Here is a 25692-nt window from a genome sequence, read left to right on the forward strand (position 1 = left end):
GTTCCTGGGAGACTTCAAGTCCACCATGTAGGTGACATCGCTCTTTTTCTCCACAACCTCAAATGGTCCAGTCCACCTGTCCTTGAGCGCACAAGGTTCCACAGGGGACATAACCCAAACTTTCTGTCCAGGCTGAAGCTCTACCAGAGTGGCCTTCTGGTCGTACCACCGCTTCATATCCTCCTGGCTGGCCTCCAGATTTGCCTGAGCAAGATCTCTGAAGCTCCTAGTCTGGTTCCTAAAGGCCAGCATGTAACTGAATACATCCTGGGGAGGTTTCCTGGGAGATTGCTCCCAGCCTTCTTTGACCAGACTCAAAGGTCCTCTTACCGGGTGACCATACAAGAGCTCAAAGGGGCTGAACCCTAGAGACTTTTGTGGCACCTCACGGTAAGCAAACAACAGGCATGGCAAGAGGACGTCCCATTTACGCCTCATTGGTTCTTCAAGACCCATAATCATGCCTTTAAGGGTACGGTTGAATCTTTCAACCAACCCATTACCTTGAGGGTGGTAAGGAGTGGTGAACTTGTAGGTTACCCCACACTCCTTCCACAGAGACTTCATATAGTTGGAAATGAAGTTGGTGCCCCGGTCTGACACCACCTCTCTGGGGAATCCCATTCGGGAAAAAACACCCATCAGTGCCCGTCCCACCACGGGGGCCGTCACTGTTCTGAGAGGGATGGCTTCCTGGTACCGTGTGGCATGGTCCACCAAGACCAGGATGAACCTGTTGCCCAGGGCTGTCTTGGGGTCCAGGGGCCCAACAATGTCAATCCCCACCCGGTCAAAGGGGGTACTGACCACGGGAAAAGGTTGGAGGGGAGCCTTCTGCTTCCGCCCGCTTTTCCCACTTGCCTGGCAAGTTTGACAGGTCTTGCAATGGATATCTGTATCCCTTCTCATCTGAGGCCAATAAAAATGGGTGACAAGCCTGTCATAGGTCTTGTCCTGCCCCAGATGTCCAGCTAACGGAACGTCATGAGCCAAACCCAGTAGGAAGGCTCTGAAGCGCTGGGGTACCACCAGCACACGGGCTGACCCAGGCTCAGCAGCCTTAGGCTCGCTATACAGGAGGTCGTTCTCCCAGTAAACAAAATGTGAACCTGACTGATCACCTGAGGTTTGGGCTGAGGCCTGCTGCCTCATACCCACAAGAGAAGGGCACACTTTCTGTTCTGCACAGAATTCCTCCCTGGATGGACCACCATCCTGCTGCCAGTGGGTCAGCTCAGGCAGGTCTCCCAGTTCAGCAACTTCTTCACCTGTGGGTTCCAGGGCATGCCCCTCAAGGCCTGCCTCCTCCTGCACCACAGGAACTACGGGGGACGGTTTCCCGCGCCCCCTGCCTCTTCTCTTCACAGCTGGGTCCTGGGCCATACTTTCAGGCTCCAGAACCCCATCAACACCCTTACTTGCTGTCATGGATCGAGTGGTTGCACACACCCACTCTGGCACACCCAACATTTTCAAATGTGTCTCCCTCTCCACCTTAGCCCAAGGGGAGTCTTCCAAATCATTGCCCAGGAGACAATCAACAGGCATGGCGGGCCTTACAGCAACTTGAAGAGCACCTGAAACTCCCCCCCATTCAAAGGAAACTTGAGCTCCCTCACACTCTCTCTGGGAGTTGTCAGCAGCTATCACCGGGTAGAATGCGTGGGGAACAACCTGCTCTCTGGACACCAAGTGACACTTGACAGCTGTCACACTCGCTCCGGTGTCTCTGAGAGCTTCCACTCTATGGCCATTAATGGTCACCCACTGCCTATATTTCTTAGTGTTACTAGGCAGAGGGGGTGGAGGGACCAATTCCATGTCTCCTAGAGAGACCAGGGACATCTCTGCGGGACCCTCCCCACCATGGGCAACCATATCCTCCCCTCCCAGGGCTACACTCGCCAACTGACGGGGGTGGCACGTGGTGGTGCACTGGGTGGTGCACTAGATTTCTTCAAGGGACACTGGGGATCATAAAACCGGTGTCCCACCTCCTTACAAGCGAAGCAGGTAATTGGGCCCCTACGAACAGGTTTACCTGTCGGGGCCTCTGATTTCTTCTCTGGGGGAGGCTGGGAACCCTTCCCTTGGTTCCCTTGGGGATTACTTTGGGGCCCTTTCTGGAACTCCCTCTGTTTACCCTTGTCCCCCCCACTCTTCTGCTGGGGACCCTGCCCACCTTTGGCTGAGTCTCCCACTGGACCCTTGTGGACCCTGGTACTGACCCAGCGGTCCGCCTCTTCAGCAAGTTTTCTAGGGTTAGATATCTTGCTATCAATAAGGTGCTGGCGCAGCTCTGGAAAACAGTTATTAGACAAGTGCTCCCAAGCAAACAAATCATAAAGAGCATCATAACTTTCCACTTTGCTGCCCTTTACCCAACCATCCATGGCTCTGCAAAAAAATGACACATATTCAACCCACGTAGTACCAGGCAACTTCTTACATTCTCTAAAGGCCTGTCTGTACTTTTCTGGGGTTAGGCCATACCTTAACATTAAAGCATCTTTCATATGAGTGTAAGACATCCTATCCTCAACAGGCATGTCTAACAGGGTATCTCTTCCCTCATTCACAAAGCGACCCCACAACCCCGCTCCCCAATCCTTCTCAGGGACCCGGTGGGCCAACAATGCTAACTCATATGCTTTAAACCATTGACCAATATCCTCATTCTTCTGAAAATCTTTGATCACATCTTTGGGAAAATAAAACCTACTTTCTGCAGGCACAGATGGGATGCTGCCACCAGAGGGATTCAATTCTAACTCTTTAGCTTTGAGCTCCAACTCCCTCATCCTGGTATCACGCTCAAAAGCTAACTTCTCTCTTTCAAACTCTAACCTTTTGATCTCCATATCAGCTTCTCTCCTGCCTCTTGCATTCTCTATTTCCAACTGCCCATTTATCTTAAGTTTTGCCATTTCCATGTTGTAAGCTCGCTCTTTCTCCCTTTCTTCTCTTTCTTCAGGAGAAAGACCCTTGGAGGAAACACTGCTGCCAGGAGAGGACACATGACCATTCACTGGTACTTCCTCTTCCCCTTCCCCTGGCGGTACCACCACCGCATCAGAGGGATCTCTGGCCTCTAACCAGGCCTCCAATGCTTTGAGATAATTTTCTTTAACTCTGAGGCCTGTTGTAGGAACTTTAAATTGCTTACAAAAGGATTTCAGATCCTGTAACTTGTAATCCTTTATCATGCTCCTATCAAACTCCTCTACAACAGCAACAGGGGCAGTGACTCCGGCATCACTCATGGTCAAAACTGGCAGTTTCAAAAATCAAGTTCCAGGAAAGCGGAGAACAAAAATAGAATATCCAACCAAAACAGATTGTGGCTGCGCTATGGTCTGCTTTCACTATGTAGTGCACACTAATCACTGCACATGGGTCATAAATGCAAAGTTCAAATCCTCACCGCTGACCCACCAATGTTAGAAGCGGCTGTCTCTAGCTGGCAGAGGTATACACTTCTGACAAATAGGGACACACCTTTTCTAGTCAGGGCAAGGGGATCACACACTTAGATAACCCCTGCTCACCCCCTTGGTAGCTTGGCAAAGCAGACAGGCTTATCTCAGAGGCAGTGCGTTAAGCATTTATGACCACATACAGTAATAAAGTGAATACACTACAAATGGACACGACACAGTAGGATTATAAAAATAAGGATTTTTATATAAGGCTTAGCACAAGACCAAATAACGACAAAAATATACCACAATCTTAATAAATATTCTTGGAAGGAAAAATAATAGTTCAAGCAAGGTTTCTTCTTAGCACAAAGTCTTTAGTATTAAAAGCAACTCGTCTTCTTCAAGACACAGTTCTTGGCAACAATGTAACCCACACGGGAGTCACACGACGTCGAGGCAAAGTTAATCCAAAGGTTCGGCGTCGACCGCGAGGAGCGCTACGTCGAGCCCGGAGTCGCACAGACCCCAACAACACAGTACCTTGGAAAAGTGAAGCACTCGATGATCAGCGGCGTCGAGATGTCCGGCGTCGTGTCTTTGGCGTCGATCGGGCCTCGGAGTCGGGGCGATCTGCAGCGGCGTCGACCGAAGTCAGGCAGGAGCAGCGCTCACGAGATGAAGCAGGATACGGCGTCGTCGATGTCGATGTTGCAAGAGTGAGCAGCGCTCACGGCGTCGAGAGGGCTCGAAGTCGATGCAATCAGCAGTGGTGCAGACACGAGGTCACTTGGAGCTGGAGCCGAACTCACTACTCACTGGCGTTGTTGCTGGCGTCGATCGGGCCCGGCGGCCGGCGTCGAGGGAGCGGGACACTGGAGCCGTTACTCACGATGTCGAGCTGGATTCGGCGGCGTCCGTCGGCGTAGAGATTGCTGGATTCTTTCAGAGGTGCTGGATTCACAAGTTCCAGCAAACAGCACTTTAAGCAGATGAAGTCCTTTAGCCCTGTGACTTCAACAGGAGACTGGCACTCTTCCAGCCCTTGGAGATTTTCTTAGCAAAGATTGAGAGTACACACACAGTTCCTCTCTCCTGGTTCCTTGGCAAAAATAAAGAAGCAATGCAGGATTCCCCCAACAAACAGCACTCTGGAAGAAGGGGTAGGCAGTCCTTAGATCAGCAGGCTTCTTGTCCTTGGTTCAGGTTTCCTTGTCAGAAGTGATCTAAATTCTTGGTTCAGGGGTCCTTCTCTTATACCCCTTTTTGGCTTTGATCCCTTTGTCCATGCAGGGGAATTTCCCCCCATCTTGGGTTTGTTGTGGGTGTTGCCAGGCCGAAGCACCTGGCCTATTCACTGTGCAGGGCAGAGTCTTCAGCCGCCCAGCAGGAGCGGAGCCAGCATTGTATCAGGCAGGGCAGGCTATCAGGAGCTACTCTTCCCCTACTCTCAATGCAAATGTCCCACACACCCCACACTGACTCATTCAGACCTCTGGAGCCACCCAGCTCCTGTCACACGCACACCAGAACCAGCAGAGACCGGTAGACAGTTAGACAAGAAAATAGCTACTTTCTAAAAGTGCTATTTTCAAACACAGAGTCCAAAAACCATCCACACAAACGGATGCGTTATTAAACCCTGAGTTCAGGGATACCAAACTCGACATTGCACCATGCTCCCTGAGCCCGCTAGGATTATAGCATTAATAATCCTGGCAGCCCATTCTAACTGATGGAGAGCAGGTAACCTAACAATAGTGAAAAACGAATATGGCTGTAATTCACTATTAGGACATGCCAACCTTGTCAGGCTTGTCCTACCTTATGCTTACAATGCACCCTGCCCGTGGGCCTACCATAGGGGTGACTAACATGAAGTTAAGGGAAGGTTTAGGGACTGGCAAGTAGGTGTACTTGCACAGTCTGCGTGACAGTACCAGACTGCACGTGGTCTAGCAATGGTAGACCTTCAGACATACTTTTACTAGGCCGCTCTTGTGGGTGGCACAACACGTGCTGCAGGCCCACTAGCAGCATTTGTATTTACAAGCCCTGGCACTCCTGGTGCACTCTACTAGGGACTGACAGTAAACCAAATAAGCCAAACATGGAATTCAATCAATACAGCAATTTCACCTAGGGAGCACTTGCACTGTGGCACTGATTGGCAGTGGCACAGTGCCCAAAGCATTTACCAGCAAAAACATCGTAAACAGAGGAGGCAAACAGAAAAAATGGAGGAGAGACTCATGCCAATGATGCCAGGTCTAACACTCATACATGTCAGGTATCGGTGCATTGCATGCAGTTGGTGTGGTGTGTAGTGATGCTGGTCTCCCACCCACAAATAGCCAGCACAGTGAAGATGGCTACCTACCTGTAAGTGTGTATGGTGTACTGCAATGGCTTCCAAGTGCTTCTGGGTGGTGTGGGGGGAGGGCTCCATGCTGCTGGGGTGTGGGACAGGGGGCATGGTGGGATTAGGAGTGCAGGCCTCCCTCCCCCAAACACCCTCACTGCGACGATAGCTACCTACCTGTAAGTTTGATGAGGGTGATGCAATGGCTCCCAAGTGCTTCTGTGTGGGGTGGAGTGCTACATCCTGCTTAGGGGTGGGACAGGGGGCATGGTGGTACAGGCTTCTCTCCCCCAAACAGGCCTCCCAGGCAAGATGGCTACCTACCTGTTCGGTGAGGATGAACAGTGCAATGGCTGACACATGCTCCTGGGTGGGGGAGGGCTCCATGCTGCTGGGGTGTGGGACAGGGGGCATGGTGGGAGTAGTAGAACGGGCCTCCCACCCCCAAAGGCTCTGCCTGTGAAGCTGGTTACCTACCTGTAAGTTTGATGAGGGTGATGCAATGGCTCCCAAGTGCTTCTGGGTGGGGTGGAGTGCTACATCCTGCTTGGGGGTGGGACAGGGGGCATGGTGGGAGAAGTGGTAAGGCCTCCCTCCCCCAAACAGGCCTCCCAGGCAAGATGGCTACCTACCTGTTAGGTGCGGGTGAACAGTGCAATGGCTGACACATGCTCCTGGGTGGGGGAGCTCTCCATGCTGCTGGGGTGTGGGACAGGGGTCATGGTGGGATTAGGAGTGCAGGCCTCCCTCCCCCAAACACCCTCACTATTAAGATGGCTACCTACCTGTAGGTTTGTTTGGTGAACAGTGCAATGGCTGATACATGCTCCTGGGTTGGGGAGTGCTCCATGCTGCTGGGGTGTGGGACAAGGGGCATGGTGGGAGTCGTGATACTGGCCTCCCACCCCAAACAAGCCTCTCAAGCAAGATGGCTACCTACCTGTTATGTGAGGGTGAACAGTGCAATGGCTGACACATGCTCCTGGGTGGGGGAGGGCTCCATGCTGCTGGGGTGTGGGACAGGGGGCATGGTAGGAGTCATGGTACTGGCCTCCCATCCTCCAAAAAGCCTCTCAAACAAGATGGCTACCTACCTGTTAGGTGAGGGTGAACAGTGCAATGGCTGACACATGCTCCTGAGTGGGGGAGGGCTCTATCCTGCTCAGGTGTGGGACAGGGGGCATGGTGGGGGTCACGGTACTGGACTCTCACCCCAAAACAAGCCTCTCAAGCAAGATGACTATCTACCTTTTAGGTGAGGGTGAACAGTGCAATGTCTGACACATGCTCCTGGGTGGGGGAGGGCTCCACGCTCCTGGGATGTGGGACAGGGGGCATGGTGGGAGTCACGGTACTGGACTCCCACCCCCAAACAAGCCTCTCAAGCAAGATGACTACCTACCTTTTAGGTGAGGGTGAACAGTACAATGTCTGACACATGCTCCTGGGTGGGGGAGGGCTCCACGCTGCTGGGGTGTGGGACAAGGGGCATGGTGGGAGTAGTAGTACAGGCCTCCTACCCACAAACACCCTGCCTGTGAAGATGGCTACCTGCCTGTAAGTTTGATGAGGGTGATGCAATGGCTCCTAAGTGCTTCAGGTGGGATGGAGTGCTACATCCTGCTTAGGGGTGGGACAGGGGGCATGGTAGGAGTAGTGGTACAGGCCTCCCTCCCCCAAACAGGCCTCCAAGTGCAATGGCTGACATATGCTCCTGGGTGGGGGAGTGTTCCATGCTGCTGGGGTGTGGGACAGGGGGCATGGTGGGAGTCGTGGTACTGACCTCCCACCCGCAAACAAGCCTCTCAAGCAAGATAGCGACCTACCTGTTAGGTGAAGGTGAACAAAGCAATGGCTGACACATGCTCCTGGGTGGGGGAGGGCTCCATGTTGCTGGGGTATGGGACAGGGGGCATGGTGGGATTAGGAGTGCGCACCTCCCTCCCACAAACACCCTCACTGTGAAGATGGCTACCTACCTATAAGTTTGTTTGGTGAACAGTCCAATGGCTGGCATGTGCTCCTGGGTGGGGGAGGTCTCCATGCTGCTGGGGTGTGGGACAGGGGTCATGGTGGGAGTAGTAGTACAGGCCTCCCACCCACAAACACCCTCACTGTGAAGCTGGCTACCTACCTGTAAGTTTGATGAGGGTGATGCAATGGCTCCCAAATGCTTCTGGGTGGGGCAGAGTGCTGCATCCTGCTTAGGGATGGGACAGGGGGCATGGTGGGAGTAGTGGTACAGGCCTCCCTCCCCAAAACAGGCAAGATGGCTAACTACCTGTTAGGTGAATGTGAACAATGCTATGGGATTTGGGTTGTGCAAGAAAGTACATATCAGTTTGTTGGTTAACATTTGTTTGTACTTACCAGCCTCCATTCCCTCGGATACTCCTGTGAGACTCTCAGAATGCAGTATGGCAATCACCTTCTCCTCCCATGGTGTGAATGTTTTCTGTGGGATGGGAGGGCCACTGTCAGGCCGGTTAGCCAGCTCCCAGTTCTTGCTCCTCCTCTATTTGACAACCCTCTTGAGATCATGCCACCACTTCAGAATCTCCTTCTTGGATCGCGGGGTGGTCCCTACTGCATTGACCCTTTGTACTATCCTTTCCCACAATTGTGTCCTTATGGCTAATGGAGTCTGTTGGACCAGGCTACCAAACAGTTGTGGTTCCACTCTCACTATCTCGTTTACCATGACTGTCAACTCACTCTCTGTGAATTTGGGAATTTTCTGTGCTGCCATGGTGCGTGGTGTTTGGAGTGTTTGTGGGTGCAGGGGTGTGTGTGGTGTTGAAGTGTGAGGTATGTTGTGTGCTGGGGGATAGTTGGTGCTGGTGTGATGGTGGTAGTGATGGTGGTAGTGGTGGTGGTGGTGGTGTGTGTGCTGTGTTCTTTTGTTTCTCCTGTCAGATCTAATGTATGCCCTTCTCTTCTAGAGTGTTGTAAAGGATTGTGGTCAGTGAAGGGGCTGGTTTTATACTCAGATGTGTGGGTGTGTCCAAATGAGATTTTGCTGTCAGGTGTGTTGTGGGGGTTGTCCTGGAAATTGTATGTTTTTTTTGCATTTGTTTTTTCACTGGTATGTGTTTTGTGTATTTGGAGGGCATGGCTAATTTGATTTGTTTGGCATCAGTGCGTTGTTTCAGCCACGTTCGCCATGTTTTTCATGTACCGTCCACAGCGGTGGCTATGCTGCAGCTCTTCCGCTGTCTCTCCCTTTCACACCTGTGTGCGACCGTGGCGGTCGGAAACAGCAGATTGTACCGCGGGACCATCGGTGATATACTAATTTCCCGTGCGGTGTCTCCGCTTTGCTTGCGGCAGGTTGTAGCTTTTCTGCAGCGTTTCCGACCGCCGCGGTCGATTTTTGGACGTCACCGCCCGCGTCGAGTGGTTTTGGTTGGCCCGCTACAGCCGCAGTCAGTCTTTTGTGGCGGTTTATCCGCGGTACCGGCAGGCGGTTGTTTCCTGCCTACATGGCGGTCGGGGTGGTTTTCTGCCCGCCATCCTAATGTGCCCCTATGTGTGGTTGCTGGGGGAGCTAGTGTAGAAACACTTTGGGCCAGCTGAGGCTAGCTTGGAGCTGCTATGGATTGTCTTTGTTCTGCTCTGGTGTGTCTCGGGCCTGGTCTGTCCTTGCCAGTGAACGATGTTGGCACTGAAGGAGTGGTTGGTCTAGCAATGTTCCAGGACACCACGCCTCTAGCACACACTTATAGCTTTTACATCATTTTGTATGCCTTTGCTACATTCCTGACAAGATGGTAACATTCCCGGTGCAGTTCAAAAGTGCAGGTCTCATCAGCTGTATGTTGTCTAGAGTGCAATAGTAATCATTAGTTAACATACATGACATCTGAGATAAATAGTCTGACATTGTAAAACAATCAAATATTTCTGACCATGACAATATCAGTAATAGGGCAGGATATATGGACAGTATCTGGTCACTACATAGACATGCCCTACTGGATGCTGGAAAACTAAGTCAAGTGCCATCTGTATGGGTGCACAAAATATAACAGTATTCACATTGAGATAGATACCATATCATACAGGACAAATATTCACACTCATGAAGAGGTCCTGATCTGTAATGTTGGCACATAAGCCTGTTTACCCTAAATTTGGATTTAGAGGTTTGTCCTGCAAATTTGCAGATCATTGATCATGAACATAAGTGTAAGTGGATAAGGTAAAACAGTACCGCCAGTTTGTTTGCCTCTGCATACCCCATCAGGACTATCACAAGGCTGCTCATGTTGCTGCCTTCACTCACTCAGTGCCAGATAGTCAATACATGGATATGGGGTTGTTATGTACTCTCTGTAAAACATGCTTGGGGACATTAATAATATTTACCCACAGGCAATAGAATGTAAATGTCTTGAGTACTTCTGAGGCTGGATCACAACAGGCATTCGTCATGGTAGACTAACAGATTGAATATCTTAATGTCCATTTTATGATTAACAAACATATGAACTGATAGACATACATGCATGTCATCAGTTGTCAGTAATTGTAAAACATTCCTTATGAAGATGTAGGCTCATCACATTAAACATATACTGCAACTACCATAATCTGTTGTGCCTCCATAGTGATGGCAACCCAGGTGCTACTGACATGCATGCTGACATATCACTGCATCCACTTTGTCACAATACTGCAGGGGCAGTACAGATTTCTGTGAACATATTGTGCATAACACCGCAAGTATGTCTGCCCACCATTTTAGTTATTGAAACTTAATTACCTCATCCGGAGATCCCCAACACGTGCTGCATGTCTGAACCCATGATGCAGATTTAAGTTGGAACATATGTTTTAGCATCACACAGTCTGTGAATCTGATTCCATGACACCTTGTCTGCCATTCTTTTGAACTATGGCTGTGTAGAAATAATGCACATCATCTAGCCCAGCTTCCTGCAAATATTGGGACTTTAAAAACTGATCCAGTCACAGACATGCTAAGCAAAACAGAATTCACAGTGCTACAATATATCTTATGGTTTGTACCATCTGTTGTTCCGGGAAATGTGTCTGTGTGGAACACATGCAGAGTGTGTACCAGATAATGCTCACTGTGCCCAAAGTAACATGACGTTAGATCTTGAGATTTTTTTGGACCTTTGTCTACATTGGAGGAAATGGATTGACATTATAAGGAAATACTCCCTTTGTCCAGAAATACAGTTTCTATACATTCAATGTCTGAACCTCATTATGATCAAGTAAAAGGGGATGCTTACTCTTTTAATAACCAATTATGTATTAATAGCATACAGGATACATTTTCTGACTCTGGGCCCAGGCAACTGGTTCTGGCCCAGCTTGAAGAAATTCCTGTGGAGAAGAAAGTCTTACGTATAGTTTCTTTGAATATTGCGAGAGCTCGCACAAAAATCTTGAACCCTGATTTTATAAATGTTATGAATACTCATGACATTATATGTTATCAAGAAACTTGTTTACAGACCGATTTTGATATAACTGCGTTTCAGGGGTCTTTTTCAACGCGCTTTGCCTCCTAAGGCTGTCTACCTGTGTAGATCTTTAGTGCATGGGCCGATTCCTCAGTCATGGAAGACCACCATTGTGGTTCTTATTTTTTTTTTAAAAGGGATCGTTCTTAGTGGAATTCAGGCCTAATTTTATTGTCCCATCTTTAAGATTGGGCTCTTGCAAGTAAGATTTTGTTAGATGTTCAACTTGGTTTTAGAGACGATGTAGGGAAAATTGAGCAATCATTATATCTCAACCTAATTTGGGGGAGGTACGTGAAGGCCAAGAAAGGCTCTTTGCATTTTGCCTTCATAGATTCATTCAGCGCCTTCGATCTTGTGAACCATGCTAAGTTGTGGGATTTATTAGACAAAATGGGAGTTGAACATGATTTACTGAGCCTTATTTTGCTTCTGCATCAGGATCTTATAGTTACAGTTCATTAGGGTCCCGAAGGCAAATTCTTCCCCCATATAAGATCAACTAGAAGCGTCAGGCAGGGGTGAATCCTGGCTCCTTTTCTTTTTTTGCTTTATATCAATGGCCTAAATAATTATGTGGAAGAAAATGGCAAAGATGTACCTCACCTGGGCCAAAAACCAACTACTATTTTACTATATGTGAATGACACAGTTCTGATTACATGCACTGCAAATAGCCTTCAGTCCCATTTAGAACAGTTTTTAGTGTGTATGGAGAATGTGGACCTTAAGGTAAACTTGGTCCTCCCAGTATCAAGTCAAAAATGTGTAATGTGGTGGATTCTGTTTTATTAAAAGTGAAGGTGTTTAACAATCTTGGGATTTTATTTAACTAGCTATTAATTTGAACTCCACTTTTAACTATCAGATTTTTAAAAGGAATAGTGAGGCTATTTTTAGAATTGCCCACAAGCTTTAAAATAAACCCATCTCAGAAATGCTGACACTCCAGATGAGTACGTGCATTTTAGCGGCTATCTATGGCCTTTGGAGATACAATAATGTGGACATTCTATAACATTTAGAAAACCAATTTCTGACTAGATTACTTAAGTTCCATGAGGTACATGTACTCTAATTTTCCACAAAGAGCTTGGGATGCCATATTTGGTAGATTAGATTGGGTTGGCCCTTTTATTTTTGTGGGTTAAAATATGGTGATCGTCAAAGGGTGGTTTGACTAGCACCTGTATTTACAATAGTCTGTTACTAGATGGGGTGGATCAAATACAATGGTTAAAGTAGATGAAGAACACCTTTGACGGTATGGTTATGTTTGAATTTAACAAATTCCCCCATACGATTAGTTTTATTCATAAGTTATGCGTTAAAGAATTGTTTTTGGAGCACTGTATGAATAAACGTCTAGATTTGGACTAGGCAAATAAATCAATTGTTAATTATGCCCAAGTCTAAACAACCCGTGGCATAGAACTTTATTTGACGTGGATTATGTCTCCTACACACCACAATTGGCTTACCCTGTTTATAGTTTGCACTTTAAATGTGTCTTTTCTTCACTGGGGGCCTGGAATCAGGACATATCTTTTTGTGTGTGGGACAATATTTTGACTCAAAGTACTAGCCACTCATTTCCGTATCCAAGACACCATTCTTTGGTAACATTGCTGCGCAAAGCTAATGTGAGACATTACAAGGATGGATTTCTTTTTTTGTAATCCTTAGATTCACTTAAAAAACATTTTTTGCGGTTCTTAATTTCAGAAAATCAGTGTTCCATATTTGAAGGAGATATGAATTTTAATCGCTGTTTTTCAATATTAATGTTTTAGATACTTATTAATACACTTGTTTGAGCTTTTAAACAGATTATCTTATTATTGTTACATGAAAAATGAAAATTGCATATGAGCTTCTTATAAGATGAAATTTAAAAAATATATTTTTATTATTTTGTGTGCTTTCAATGTCTTTGGTCGAATAAAGATTATTTTGACTTGACTCTGACTTGGCTATAGATATGCCACTCTAGGTACATATTAAAAGATGTGTACTTCCTACGAGCCTACTTACGTACTCCTTACAATCTCAAAATTCTTTGGCCAGGAGCAGTTCTAAGCAAACTTGGGCCGGTTCTGTAATTAATCACAGACTGACAGCTCATTGATGGCAGCTGAGTGTTACCTCCCACTACAGATCTCAATTGATAATTTCCACATAGATCATACACAGATATCATAATGGTACATATGTGTACTAATTAAACTTACTAGTAGCATTGGAGTCTTGGAATAATTGCACCTCTCCCCGTGAGAATGGAATATGTCCACCTAGGAGACATGAAAGAGGACATGACATTGTACAAATTGCTTTAACACCTGTTAACCTTCTCATTACCCAAACTTTTATGTCACAGTATTTCAGAAGTACAAAACTGCAGAAACACAGATATGGCCATATGTCAAGCTCATTGCATGCATCTAGTCAATCTGAGGGCCTGAGCAGGCTGGATACGGGACTTCAGATGTACCCATCATTACATGCCTGGAGCATGAGTAAGGATGTGATCAATTGAGTAATGCTGGGTGGCATGATGGCACATTTCAGTGTACCCTGACACATTGGTGTCAGGATTAACCATAGGAGTTGTTGGACTTGGCCCTTCTGGCAGGTTCACCCCTAAACATTTTGCTTTTAATGGTGACCCAGTAGTAGTGATTTTTTGGTTTCTGCACACTTTCACTGTGTCCCGTGGAAAGTGCGTGTGCACTCTGAGTGCGTGTGGTGAGATAGGCCTGCCCTCCCATAGGAATGCATGGGGAATGTATGTGTCCCTGGTAGTTCCTGATGCATGGGGTGTGCAGGCTCGAGTTTGGTATGTGCGGACTCTTGTGATTGAATGCTGCGCAATGATATGTGCGGCGTGTATGTGTCTAGTGTGGAAGTGCCACTTCTAGACATGGGTGTGCGTGTGCAGTGAGTGTGCTGGCAAGTGATTGGCTGGAGCTGGCTGGTGAGCCTGGCTCCAGGAGTCTGGATGGGTCTGCCCAGTGGTGAGTGTGGAGATTAGCATGCTGATGGCTGGGGAGGAGTGCACCTGGGTCCTGAATAGGGCTGGGCTTTCCCCACACAATGCTGGCTCCGTCCCCTGTGGTGCGTCTAACGACCCTAACCCTGCCAGTGAATAGAGTGAGGGGCTGAGCACATCAAGAGTGCTCCAAACCAGCTGCGCCTGGTTTTTCCCCCACCCTGCACCTTTAGACAAAGGAATTCAATGTATAAAAAAGGGTTGTGTCTCCTTCTAAAATGTTCCTTTTTCCAACTCAAATCTACCAGGGGCATGCTGCTGCTGGGGCCCAGGGGAAGGCTTGCCTCCCTGGGCCCTGCCCAGCCCCTGGACTGCTGATGTCCACCTCCTGAAGGACTTTGTTGCTTTCTTATGGCCCCTAGTGATTGAGAGCGCTTTATTTTTGGTTCTAGCGCTGAGGAGCGCTTTTGTTCACAGCCGGTGCCCACCCGGCATTTGCCCCGCACACTTGCCGATTTTAAAGTCCCCTGGCAGGTGCCCACCCCGCCAGGGACCTTGCCGCTATGTTTGTGGCCCGATCGAGTGCCCACCTCGATTTATTATTTCAAAGAAGCCGGTGCCCACCCGGCATTTGCCTCCAATTCACCACCGCAGCCCAGGATTGTACAAAGAGGCCGCCGGGCCGCCGCGCTGCCTGCGACGACCCGGGAGTGGTTGGCCGGCCGGCCAATGGTAGCGCGGTCTGGCCGGAAGTCCCGCCCCGCAGCCTCGGGGCGAGAAGGAGTCTTCAGCAGCCGGCTGGGGCCTAGTGAGGCTGCCCCGAGGAAGAGAAGCCCTGCCCGCGGCCCCAGCAGAGCCGCCACCCCAGAGTGAAGAGCCGCCGCAAAGCACCAAGACGATACGCGGTGAGCGTTTCGAAGGAGAGGGGGGACGTCGGGGCACATTGCCGGTGCCCGCCCCTCCCCTCCAGTGCGAGGCCGTGGGGGCTGAGAGGCCCGTGGGGCCTCCCTTGATTCTGAGTGCCCCAAGAGGGACTTTACCCCAACCCAGGCCGCGGTTGCTACGAGCCACTAGAGGCTCACGGGGCATTTCTTTATTTAAAGCCCACAAGGGCCACGGGGCCTTTTTGTTTACTTAGAGCCGGCGAGGGTCAGAGACCATAGTTATTTCTCGAGTCCACGAGGGACTCCCACGACAAGGGCATTGCCTTGTGTTTCGAGCCCAGAGAGGCTCTGGGGGGCATTCTTAATTCCAGAGCCCCGATGCTCCCAGCCCCTTTTGTTTTAGAGCCCTGAGAGAGGCTTGAGGTGCCAGATTTGTTTTAGAGACCAGCGAGGCTCTTGGGAGGACACCAGTTAGTTGGTCAGAGCCCCGAGGCTCCCGCGCTGTGCTTGACCCCATTGTTGTTCTAGAGCCTGCGAGGCTCCAGCGTTGGCCCACCAGTATCTACACAGCTGCCCAGCACTTCGTGGGCAGCTGCTACATTTAGGCCCCTGACATTGGGACACAGGGCGTCCTAGCCCTAGAGAGGCCAGTTGGCCTAGGGACTGCCACAGGTGACGACTTATGTGATTTTTGCGCAATTGTTGTTACACCTCTGAATGTATGTTATGCATCATGTGTTTTCCTTCCATACACCTCTGAATGTGTTGTGATGCATCATGTGTAATCTTCCTATGCTCATACCCCTACAGGTATTGTGATACTTAGGTGGTTGTTCTTGCTGGTACAGGTGGTGCTAGTCAGGTCCTAGTTCCCTGCGCAATATTTTCCTAAGGTGGTTAGGGTTGCGTAGGTGGTTCTTACCGGTTACCAGTGGTCACTGGTTGTGTGCTCTATTTTCTATTTTGTGCTACAGTGATTTGTATTCTATGTTCTAAGCACTAATTCTACCAAGTGCTAAGTCCTAAAAGTGCTGATTCCTGACAGTGGTCCAGGTGGCCCTGTCTTGTACATATCCCCTGTAAATTCTGACCGTGCCTGTTGGCACATTGTAAAGTGTGTGTTTTGATCTGATGTGTTTTGGTATAATACAAAGGGTATTTTTATATATAACCTTGTGTGGAGTTTCCTTTGTGGTGGGCCTTGGGTGTTGTTGCTGGGGTGTGTGCGCAAACACTTAACTCACATCGCCTCCAAGTTTAGCCTTACTGCTCGTGCTACGTTACCAAGGGGGTGAGCAGGGGTTATCTTGGCGTGTAACTCCCTTGCCCTGACGTGGAAGTGGTGATCTCTGACTGACTTTGGCGCAAGCCCTGGCCAGCCATGGATCCCATTTCTAACAGGAGTCACTAAGGGGCATAATATTACGCCCTTTGCACCGCACTACTGCAACTTCTAGTGATGCTCCAATGGGGCCAATCAATGATTCATATATATAAGGTAACACAAAGCCACTTTAGGTGAGTTAGAATGCCTCATAGATATGGAGTAAGCAGGGCAGCACACAGAAACCTGCCTTGCCTTACTCTTCGCTAGAGAGGTGTTCCTTGGGACTTGTAATGGGTGTTCCCATGGAACATCCATGAATATGTATGTTTCACCAGATTTTTAAAACATGTAGACCATTCTGCAGCACACATAGAAAGAGGAGAAATAGGCACAGGATTGTTTTTATGCAGGTAGTTGCCCTTTCAGCACAAACACAATCCTCCATGCAACAGAGACACCCTTGTACTATTGTGCAAGGGTGATTACGTTGGTGCTAGGCTACTGAAACGGTGCAAGCACAGAGAGACAGGTTACACTGCACTGTGCTGCATACAAACTATGCATTCCTTCCCTTTCACTTTGGTGTAAGACAGCCCAATAAGGAGACTTTCTTCGCTACCCTGCTCCAAAATCCCGTAAATGAAGCCATAGGTTCCCTCACTTCGCATCATCTCCTCATATATTTTTATGCTGATATACATGCATGTCCTTCAATTGTTGAAAAATACAAATCATGTAAAATTCATATTTATATTTAGCATTCTGGAAAAAGTTACATCGCAATTTGCAGACGGAACATATACATACCAATAGGTTCACCAACCTTAAGTCCCAGTAAGTCTTGAGATGACACCCACCCATCTGTGCATCAACTGATGGGTTGTCCATGCAATCTTGAAGGTTTCTTTATGGTGGCAGTGTACATGCTCTCTTCTGTCCTTGTCCTTTGCAGGGTAGTCCTAGCCCACCCTGCCGCGAGTCACAAGCCTCACAGGGAGGTAGTGGGCAATGAGCAATATCAGCCCTCCCAACTGTAGCTTGGAAACATTGCACTCCCTACCAGCCATGATCCCAACCCTAACCAAAAATAAAAAAAAACTACCACAATGCTAATCCTCTATAGACTTTAACTACCCCAACAGGCAAAATCCAACAAGACCTACACCCGACATTACAGTGACAAAAGACTATACAAAGAAATGACACAGGACAGTATATGAATGGGACAGGGACAAAATATGGACACATCACACATACCAAAATGCACCCTCTACTCTCAAACAAACTCCTATACAAAGCACAGACTAACAAAGAGAAAGTGAAAGTAACTTCACACTTCCTAGTTTCCAGTCTGCCACATCCAAAGCATCACTTCCTGGCTGGATCCCACCCGTTTTTACCAAATTGTTCCTGATGCGTCGGTACTGAAATAGCCAATGCGTGATTAATGCACAAAACATTAGCCAAAATGCTTTTTCAATGCATTGGTGCTGATGCGCAGCTTACAACCCGTGCAACGGGGGCAATGCAATGCACAAATGGATTGATGAGTGGGTTGTGACCCACACGTGTGGCATATTCCCTGAGATGCACTATAGGGACTAGTGCAATGCAGGAAAAGACACCCTGTTCTCACTTTCCTTGCTCCTCTTTTATTGCTTGACAGGTTTGATCTTCTTAGATGATTGAATTTTTCTGTGCTCATAGGGCCCATTTCATGGGCAGTTGACATACAGCATGGCAGCTATTCACCTTGCTGCACCTCCCTACATCAGAGTTAAATGGGTAGTATTCCACTGTGCTCCTTATATAAGGTGCATTTCTGTCCTTGCACCCTGTACTGGTGCATTTCCAACAGCCTAGCTACAACACAGGGACACTTGCACCAATGTGCAAGGGTGCCTATGTTAGGCCTGGGTCGGCAATCCAGGCCTTGCACAGGGTAAGCGGCTAAAATTGTACTTGTTATGTTATATTGCTTATATTATTTGCACTGTAATTGGTAACATGGCTGTCACATTGGGAGACTATCTGGGCTACACTGTGTGGCCATGCCAATTATATGCCCCTCTGTTTACACTCACAGGACATCACGTAGAATATACTGTTGTCTACATATTTAAGACAGAAAGCCACATCATAAAGTGCAGGACGCAAACTGAGTCATTACACACTCTTTGGTACTAGACTCACTTTGGTCTGTGACAGAGGGTCTCTAGCTGAACACACTGTAGCAGCACACATAATTTCAGGATGAGCACACTGTTACACATTGATGACTTTCTGTTGTGTATGTCTTGCATTGGTACACATGCTCTGCATATCATGTTATCATGCACCAAATTGTCTAATAGTATTATGTTGGTCTGGGGTTAGTGTGTCACACAGCAATAGACCTTTAGAGTAGGTGAGTGAGACATCAGTCATCACTTCAGTCAAACATGGTTCAATAGTCAATTTAACTTGTGATGTTCAATTAACATGATGCTGCCATTTCCACACGATCTCTGTCTTACTTCTGTCAATGGTAGTAGCAGTGCATCTACTCTGAGAGCAGACCTTTGTATGTACAGCCTGGTCCAAGAACTAAGTACGGGCGAAATGCGTGAATTCGCGTTCCGCATAATCCACAAATTCGTGTGAATTTCTCTGATTTTTTTTGTGCGTGTTCGCAGGGCTTTTTGCGTGTTCGCGGGCCGCTTGCAGCGCATCGACCGCGAAGTTACCCATGCGGTCGTACATGGGCGTGGCCATCTTGTCCGTGTTGCGTATTTCCGTTTCCAGGCGCTATTTGCAAGCTCGCGTTGTGCGCGGGGCGCGATTACGTGTTTGCGTGAGTTTCTGCGTGCTCGCGGGGGAAATATCACGCAGATTTACCCACGCGGTCCTCAATGGGCACGACCATCTTGTTTTTCATTCATTGCTATGGTTCTGGGCATGCTTTTTCAATCCTCCCCTAATCTTTGCAATCCTCTGTTTCTTTGAACTTTTTTTGGATCTTTTTTACTCATTATTTATCCCTCTCTTTTTCTACATCTATATTTTGTGTTTGTTTTCTACTTTTGTTTACTTTAAAGCTACTTTTTTAACTCTTTTCTTTTCTTAACTTTTTCCCTATTCTATATATTTTTTTTCAGCTGTCCAGAACCATGGCAAAGGGAGCCAGGAAGAGCAAGGGTAAGGGTCCCGCACCCCGCACCCCGTACCCGGCTCCCTTGCAGGTGATTGAGGGGGAAGGATGTAGTGGCCAGGGAGGTTTTCAGCGCGGTGGCCGCACTTATATTTTATGTTCAGCGCCACCTCCCGAAGACCCTGGCAGCAAGGGGCAGGCCCGGTCAAGGGTATGGCCTCCAGGAGCATCGCCAGCTGTGGGATAAGGTGTGCCCAGCCATGTGTAGGGAGTCGGGGGTCCGGCGCACCTATGACCAAGCGACGCACAGGTGGGCAGTTGTCCTTGACTGGGAGCAGGACCTGGTCCACCTGCTAGGCGTGGAGATCCTTGGCCTTAGTAAGTAGCTATTTAATAACTACTTTGTTTTCTTCTGCTCTGTGTTATATTGCTAATTTATGTTTTTCCCGAAGAGCAAGAATGCTGCCGATTAGATTACATTGCAGGTAAAATAATGTGTAAATAGCTTCTGCGATTGCAGGTGCTTGCCTCCTCAGTGGCATTGCTACTATGCTTACTTGTTTGCAACTTTGTGCTCATTTAGACTGAACATGTATGAGTGTAGTACTTTACAGAACTGCGTAATGCTAGAGAGACTAGAGACTCAAGTCTAGTCCTTCCTTTGTACTCCTGCTGCCACTAAGAAGAAGAGATATTGGTGGATTGATAGGTTGAGTATATTATGACTTGTTATTAGTAGTAGGACATTTTATAGTGGTCTGCAACCATGATGACGGACTGTGTCTGTCACGTCGTGTGCTGCTGAGTGCTGGCAGTCGTAGTAGAGCCTTTTTGTTGTTGGTTTAGTTAGTGATTTACATAACTTTCCAAGTAGACGGTCTGCGAATCCAGCAATACTGTAATATTATCCTCCTAGTTGACTAGATCAGATAGGTCAATACATGTAGTGCAATTGTTGATAATTTGATTCCCAGAGATAATTTTAGTTTGTGGTCAAAGAAATCAAATCTTTTTAAAAAAAAGCAATCAACCATGTTTGTGTTTATTTCATGATCATCAGCAGCTCCCAGGGGCAAGAAGACTACTGAGACTCCGGCGGAACAAAGTGGGCAGGAACGGTCCTCTGCAGGCTCTTCTGCTGGCCCCAGTAAGTTGTTCTGTTGTTAATATAATTATACTTCCCTAACTTTTGCAGCTCCTATTCATTCCAAACTGTTTCCTAATTCTATTTTTTACAAAATAGTCTTTGATCTTCTTGTAGACTGTTTCTACATTCTTATCCTGCCTCTCTACCATCACTCTCTTTGCTACTACTATTTACTATTATTATGAGTCGGTCTGTGTAGGTAGCTAAGCTTGCCCAGTCGGCAAACGGTGTTAAACAAAACTCTGATCCAGCAATAGCTCTAGAGGCACTGAGTGCAGTTCTCTGGGTTGCCCTTGCTGTGTATTCCAGTCTTCCTAATGTTAGTGCTTTGACAATTTCAAACAACAAAATGTCAATGTCAACCAAGAATAAGCTAGTAGTTGGCTTTTTGATTTGATAGTAGCACATACCATACCGCTAGTGTTTCAGGGACTATTCTGCACATACAGAAGTATGGACAAGAGAAATAGGACATTGTTGATGATAGGTGCAGTTTGACTTTCCACATAGCTCAGTCAGAAGTAACTGTGCGGGACTCGGGAGCCCTCACCTTGGTGGAACTTCAAATCTTCCTGGTGGTGATGAGGAGTAGTTGGATCTGTCTGTAATTAGAAATATGTTGCACGTTAAAAAGCAAGCATTCATCAGTTGTGCCAAAAAGTGTTGCATGTTATCGCTAAGCATATAAGTTAACACACTCCCCAAAACCGTGACTTGTCTTCAGTCCCAATAATTAAAAATTGTATATGTATTAACATTTTCTCTTCCATTACAAGACGAAATAGGGGGTGGAGTATGGCATCTAAAAATATGACATGTTTTTTCTAGGCGTCACAACATCGGATGCGGCACTACCCACCATCAGTGCCGGGGCCAGCAGCGCGGAGGGGTCCACTCTAGGGGCGGATGCAGCGGCGCCACAACTGCCAACCAGGAGGAGCTGAGGGGGATGGCTCAGCAGCGGCGGACGGTGGTAAGTTATTATACTCCTTACTTATTGACATTTTAGAGTAGGCTCACAAAGGAGAGTATGATGTACTGTACAGTAGAAAGTACACTAGTACAAGTACACTGTACTGTTAAGAACAGTTACTAATTTAGAACTACATTTTTACCAATCACGGAGAAGACAGTCAACCTTGACTTAGTAATAGCATTAGCGGTGGTAGTTCTCGGGTAAGCAATGGTACCTCCTGACCCAGTCCTGAGGCGGAAGCCGGGAGCTGGTGGTACGAGTGAAATCTCTTGCACATTGCTTTTAAAACTTGTGAATCTTGTGTGGTGTCACTTATTTGTGTATTTTTAAATACTGCTCCCTTAATTTGCAACCTTTGCTTGTAGCGCACAGCTGATTTGGAAAGCTGTCGCGCATTCTTCTTACTTTCTAAAGCGGCCGCCATCAGCCCAGGCGTGCGCGCTGACCACGCCCCCTTTTTAGGCCACGCCCCTGATCTGACTATAAACACGCTGAAAACTAGCGTCTGACAGTAACCTCCTGACCCAGTCCTGAGGCGGAAGCCGGGAGCTGGTGGTACGAGTGAAATCTCTTGCACATTGCTTTTAAAACTTGTGAATCTTGTGTGGTGTCACTTATTTGTGTATTTTTAAATACTGCTCCCTTAATTTGCAACCTTTGCTTGTAGCGCACAGCTGATTTGGAAAGCTGTCGCGCCTTCTTCTTACTTTCTAAAGCGGCCGCCATCAGCCCAGGCGTGCGCGCTGACTATGCCCCCTTTTTAGGCCACGCCCCCGATCTGACTATAAACACGCTGAAAACTAGCGTCTGACAGTAACCTCCTGACCCAGTCCTGAGGCGGAAGCCGGGAGCTGGTGGTACGAGTGAAATCTCTTGCACATTGCTTTTAAACCTTGTGAATCTTGTGTGGTGTCACTTATTTGTGTATTTTTAAATACTGCTCCCTTAATTTGCAACCTTTGCTTGTAGCGCACAGCTGATTTGGAAAGCTGTCGCGCCTTCTTCTTACTTTCTAAAGCGGCCGCCATCAGCCCAGGCGTGCGTGCTGACCACGCCCCCTTTTTAGGCCACGCCCCCGATCTGACTATAAACACGCTGAAAACTAGCGTCTGACAGTAACCTTCTGACCCAGTCCTGAGGCGGAAGCCGGGAGCTGGTGGTACGAGTGAAATCTCTTGCACATTGCTTTTAAAACTTGTGAATCTTGTGTGGTGTCACTTATTTGTGTATTTTTAAATACTGCTCCCTTAATTTGCAACCTTTGCTTGTAGCGCACAGCTGATTTGGAAAGCTGTCGCGCCTTCTTCTTACTTTCTAAAGCGGCCGCCATCAGCCCAGGCGTGCGCGCTGACCACGCCCCCTTTTTAGGTCACGCCCCCTTTTTCTGCTAGAAATGTGCATGCATAGGAAGCGCAGCGGACGAGCGCAGCGGGAGCGCCTAAGGCAAGCCCGTCTGCGCCCGTCCGCGCCAAGACCGCGACAGGCGCTGGAAACCCTGCCCAAACTATCACGCACATCAGGTACCTTTCTAGCGATCTTCACCGACTACGGGGGACCAACCACTGCCCCTGCAAACTGGACTTATCAAATTTATCAAATTTCTCCGGCTCGTTCTGCTGTAAGCACTGCCGCTGGTCCTCCACTATAAACCCAGCCCACTCATTCACCCCCCTACCCCCTCCCAGGGACTCCTTGCCTCCCTTCAAAGGTGGTTTGATAAATGCCCGGTCTATGTGTAAACATAGCCAAGACATTCATGACCTCATCCTTGACTATGATCTTGATTGTCTTATGATTACAGAAATCTGGCTAACGGAAGACAGCAACCCGGACATAGCCATTGCCCTCCCACAGGGCTTCTCCTTCTTTAGACAAGATAGACTGAAAGGTAGAGGCGGAGGAGTTGCAATTATACTGAAAAACACCTTTTCCTGTCATACGTTTAGTTTAGACCCTTTAACAGACACAGAAAGCATTGGCTTCTCTATCAAACTCAGTCAATCCTTCTCCTTCTCAGGGGGTTTGATCTACCGTCCACCCGGAAATGCTCCCAAGTTCCTAGACTCTCTGAGCGACTTTTTGGGACACTTCTTACTCAGTTACCCACACTTTACTCTTCTCGGGGATTTTAATCTACACCTTGAGTCTTTATCCGACTCACAAACCAACACTTTTCTACAGACCCTCGAAATTTTCAATCTCCAACAAAGTGTCACTTCACCCACTCATTTACTAGGACATACCCTCGATGGTGTCTGCACTAATTTCCCCCCACTCACTACCCTACCCCCTCTCCCCCAGATATGGACAGATCATAGCCTGATCCCATTCCATATTATAAATGTACGCTCACAAACCGTCAACAAAATTAAACCTCATCGTGACAACTCCGTCAACTGGAAGAAAGTCCAAGAAAACTTTACTCTTAACCCCATTTCCCATTCCCAGTCCCCCGCTTTATCTGGTAACATCGAATTTGACGCAAGCCTTTTCCATAATTGGATTTCACAAGAAATTAAAAACCGGAACCCTATCAATTGTCTCTGTAGAACTCATAAAAAAACTTAAACCAATGCCCCATGGTTCACCCCTGACTTAGCTACCGCCCACCTACTGTGCAGGAAAGCGGAGCGTAAATGGCGCAAAACATACGACAATGACGACCGCCTCTCCTATATTCAACTAAGAAAAAATTACCTTTCTAACATTAAATCCGCTAAAGGAATCTTTTACGTCAACGCCATTAAAGAAGCCAGTCAGAAACAAAAAACTTAGTTCTCAATAGTAAAATCGTTCACCCAGCCCAAATCACTTCAATCCGAAATCCCCCCTTCCCAAGATTTTTGCGACAAAATATCAGATTACTTTGATGAAAAGATCGCCTCCATCCAAATTGATTTCCCCCTTCACAAACATCTCAAGGGGCTTCTACTCCTGATCAACTAGAATCCCTAGCTGGTAGCCTTAGAAACTTCACCCCGGTCACGTTGGCTCAAACCAGAGAAGTTATTCTAACATGTAAGTCTGGTTCCCCTTCCGACCCCTGTCCTCCCAAGATTCTCCACCAACTCATTGACGTGGTAAATCCCATTATTAACGACATAGTCAACTTGTCGCTTAGCACCGGTTCTGTCCCTAGCCTATGGAAAAAAGGTATAGTCAAACCTCTCATGAAGAAGGCAAACAAATCCCCGTCGGACCTGACCAATCTTCGCCCAATCACACTTCTCCCGGCTCTGGGAAAAATAACCGAGCAGTTGGTCTACAGAGAACTCAAGCTTTATCTGGAAGCTCATAATATACTCCACCGGCAACAATCTGGCTTCCGCCCCAAACACTCAACAGAAACCGCTCTGATCGAATTGTCAGATACAATAAAAACGCTGCAAGACCAGAGGAAGAAAGCCATTCTTATTCTTCTCGACCTCACAGCAGCGTTCGACACCATATCCCACTCCATCCTAATCAACAGATTGATGGACATAGGGATTTCAGAAACAGCCCTATCGTGGATAAAATCATTCCTTACCGACAGGTCTCAAACTGTCGCTCTCGGCCCTTTCCATTCCAAAGAGAAAAAGGTCTCCTCCGGAGTACCTCAGGGGTCCTTCCTGAGTCCCCTTCTCTTTAATATTTACCTCATCACACTCCTATCACTGATTGAATCATTCGGCATACCGGTAACATCGTATGCCGATGATACGCAGCTGATAGTACCCCTAGAGGATAACTCAACCAATGCCGAGCTCAATCTCAAAAACTGCTTAACTGCGGTCTTCCACTGGATGAACACTAACCATCTTAGATGTAACTCCAGCAAAACGGAGATCCTCCCCATCGGCAAAAACTCCTCCTTCTGCCCAGCCCTCTGGTGGCCGGATGACTCTGTGGCACCTCCCCAGACAGTAACCACAGCTAGGAACCTCGGTGTACTATTCGACTCAGATTTATCATTCGACC

Source organism: Lissotriton helveticus, chromosome 3_1 (genome assembly GCF_964261635.1).
Source record: "Lissotriton helveticus chromosome 3_1, aLisHel1.1, whole genome shotgun sequence".
Lineage (NCBI taxonomy): Eukaryota > Metazoa > Chordata > Amphibia > Caudata > Salamandridae > Lissotriton > Lissotriton helveticus.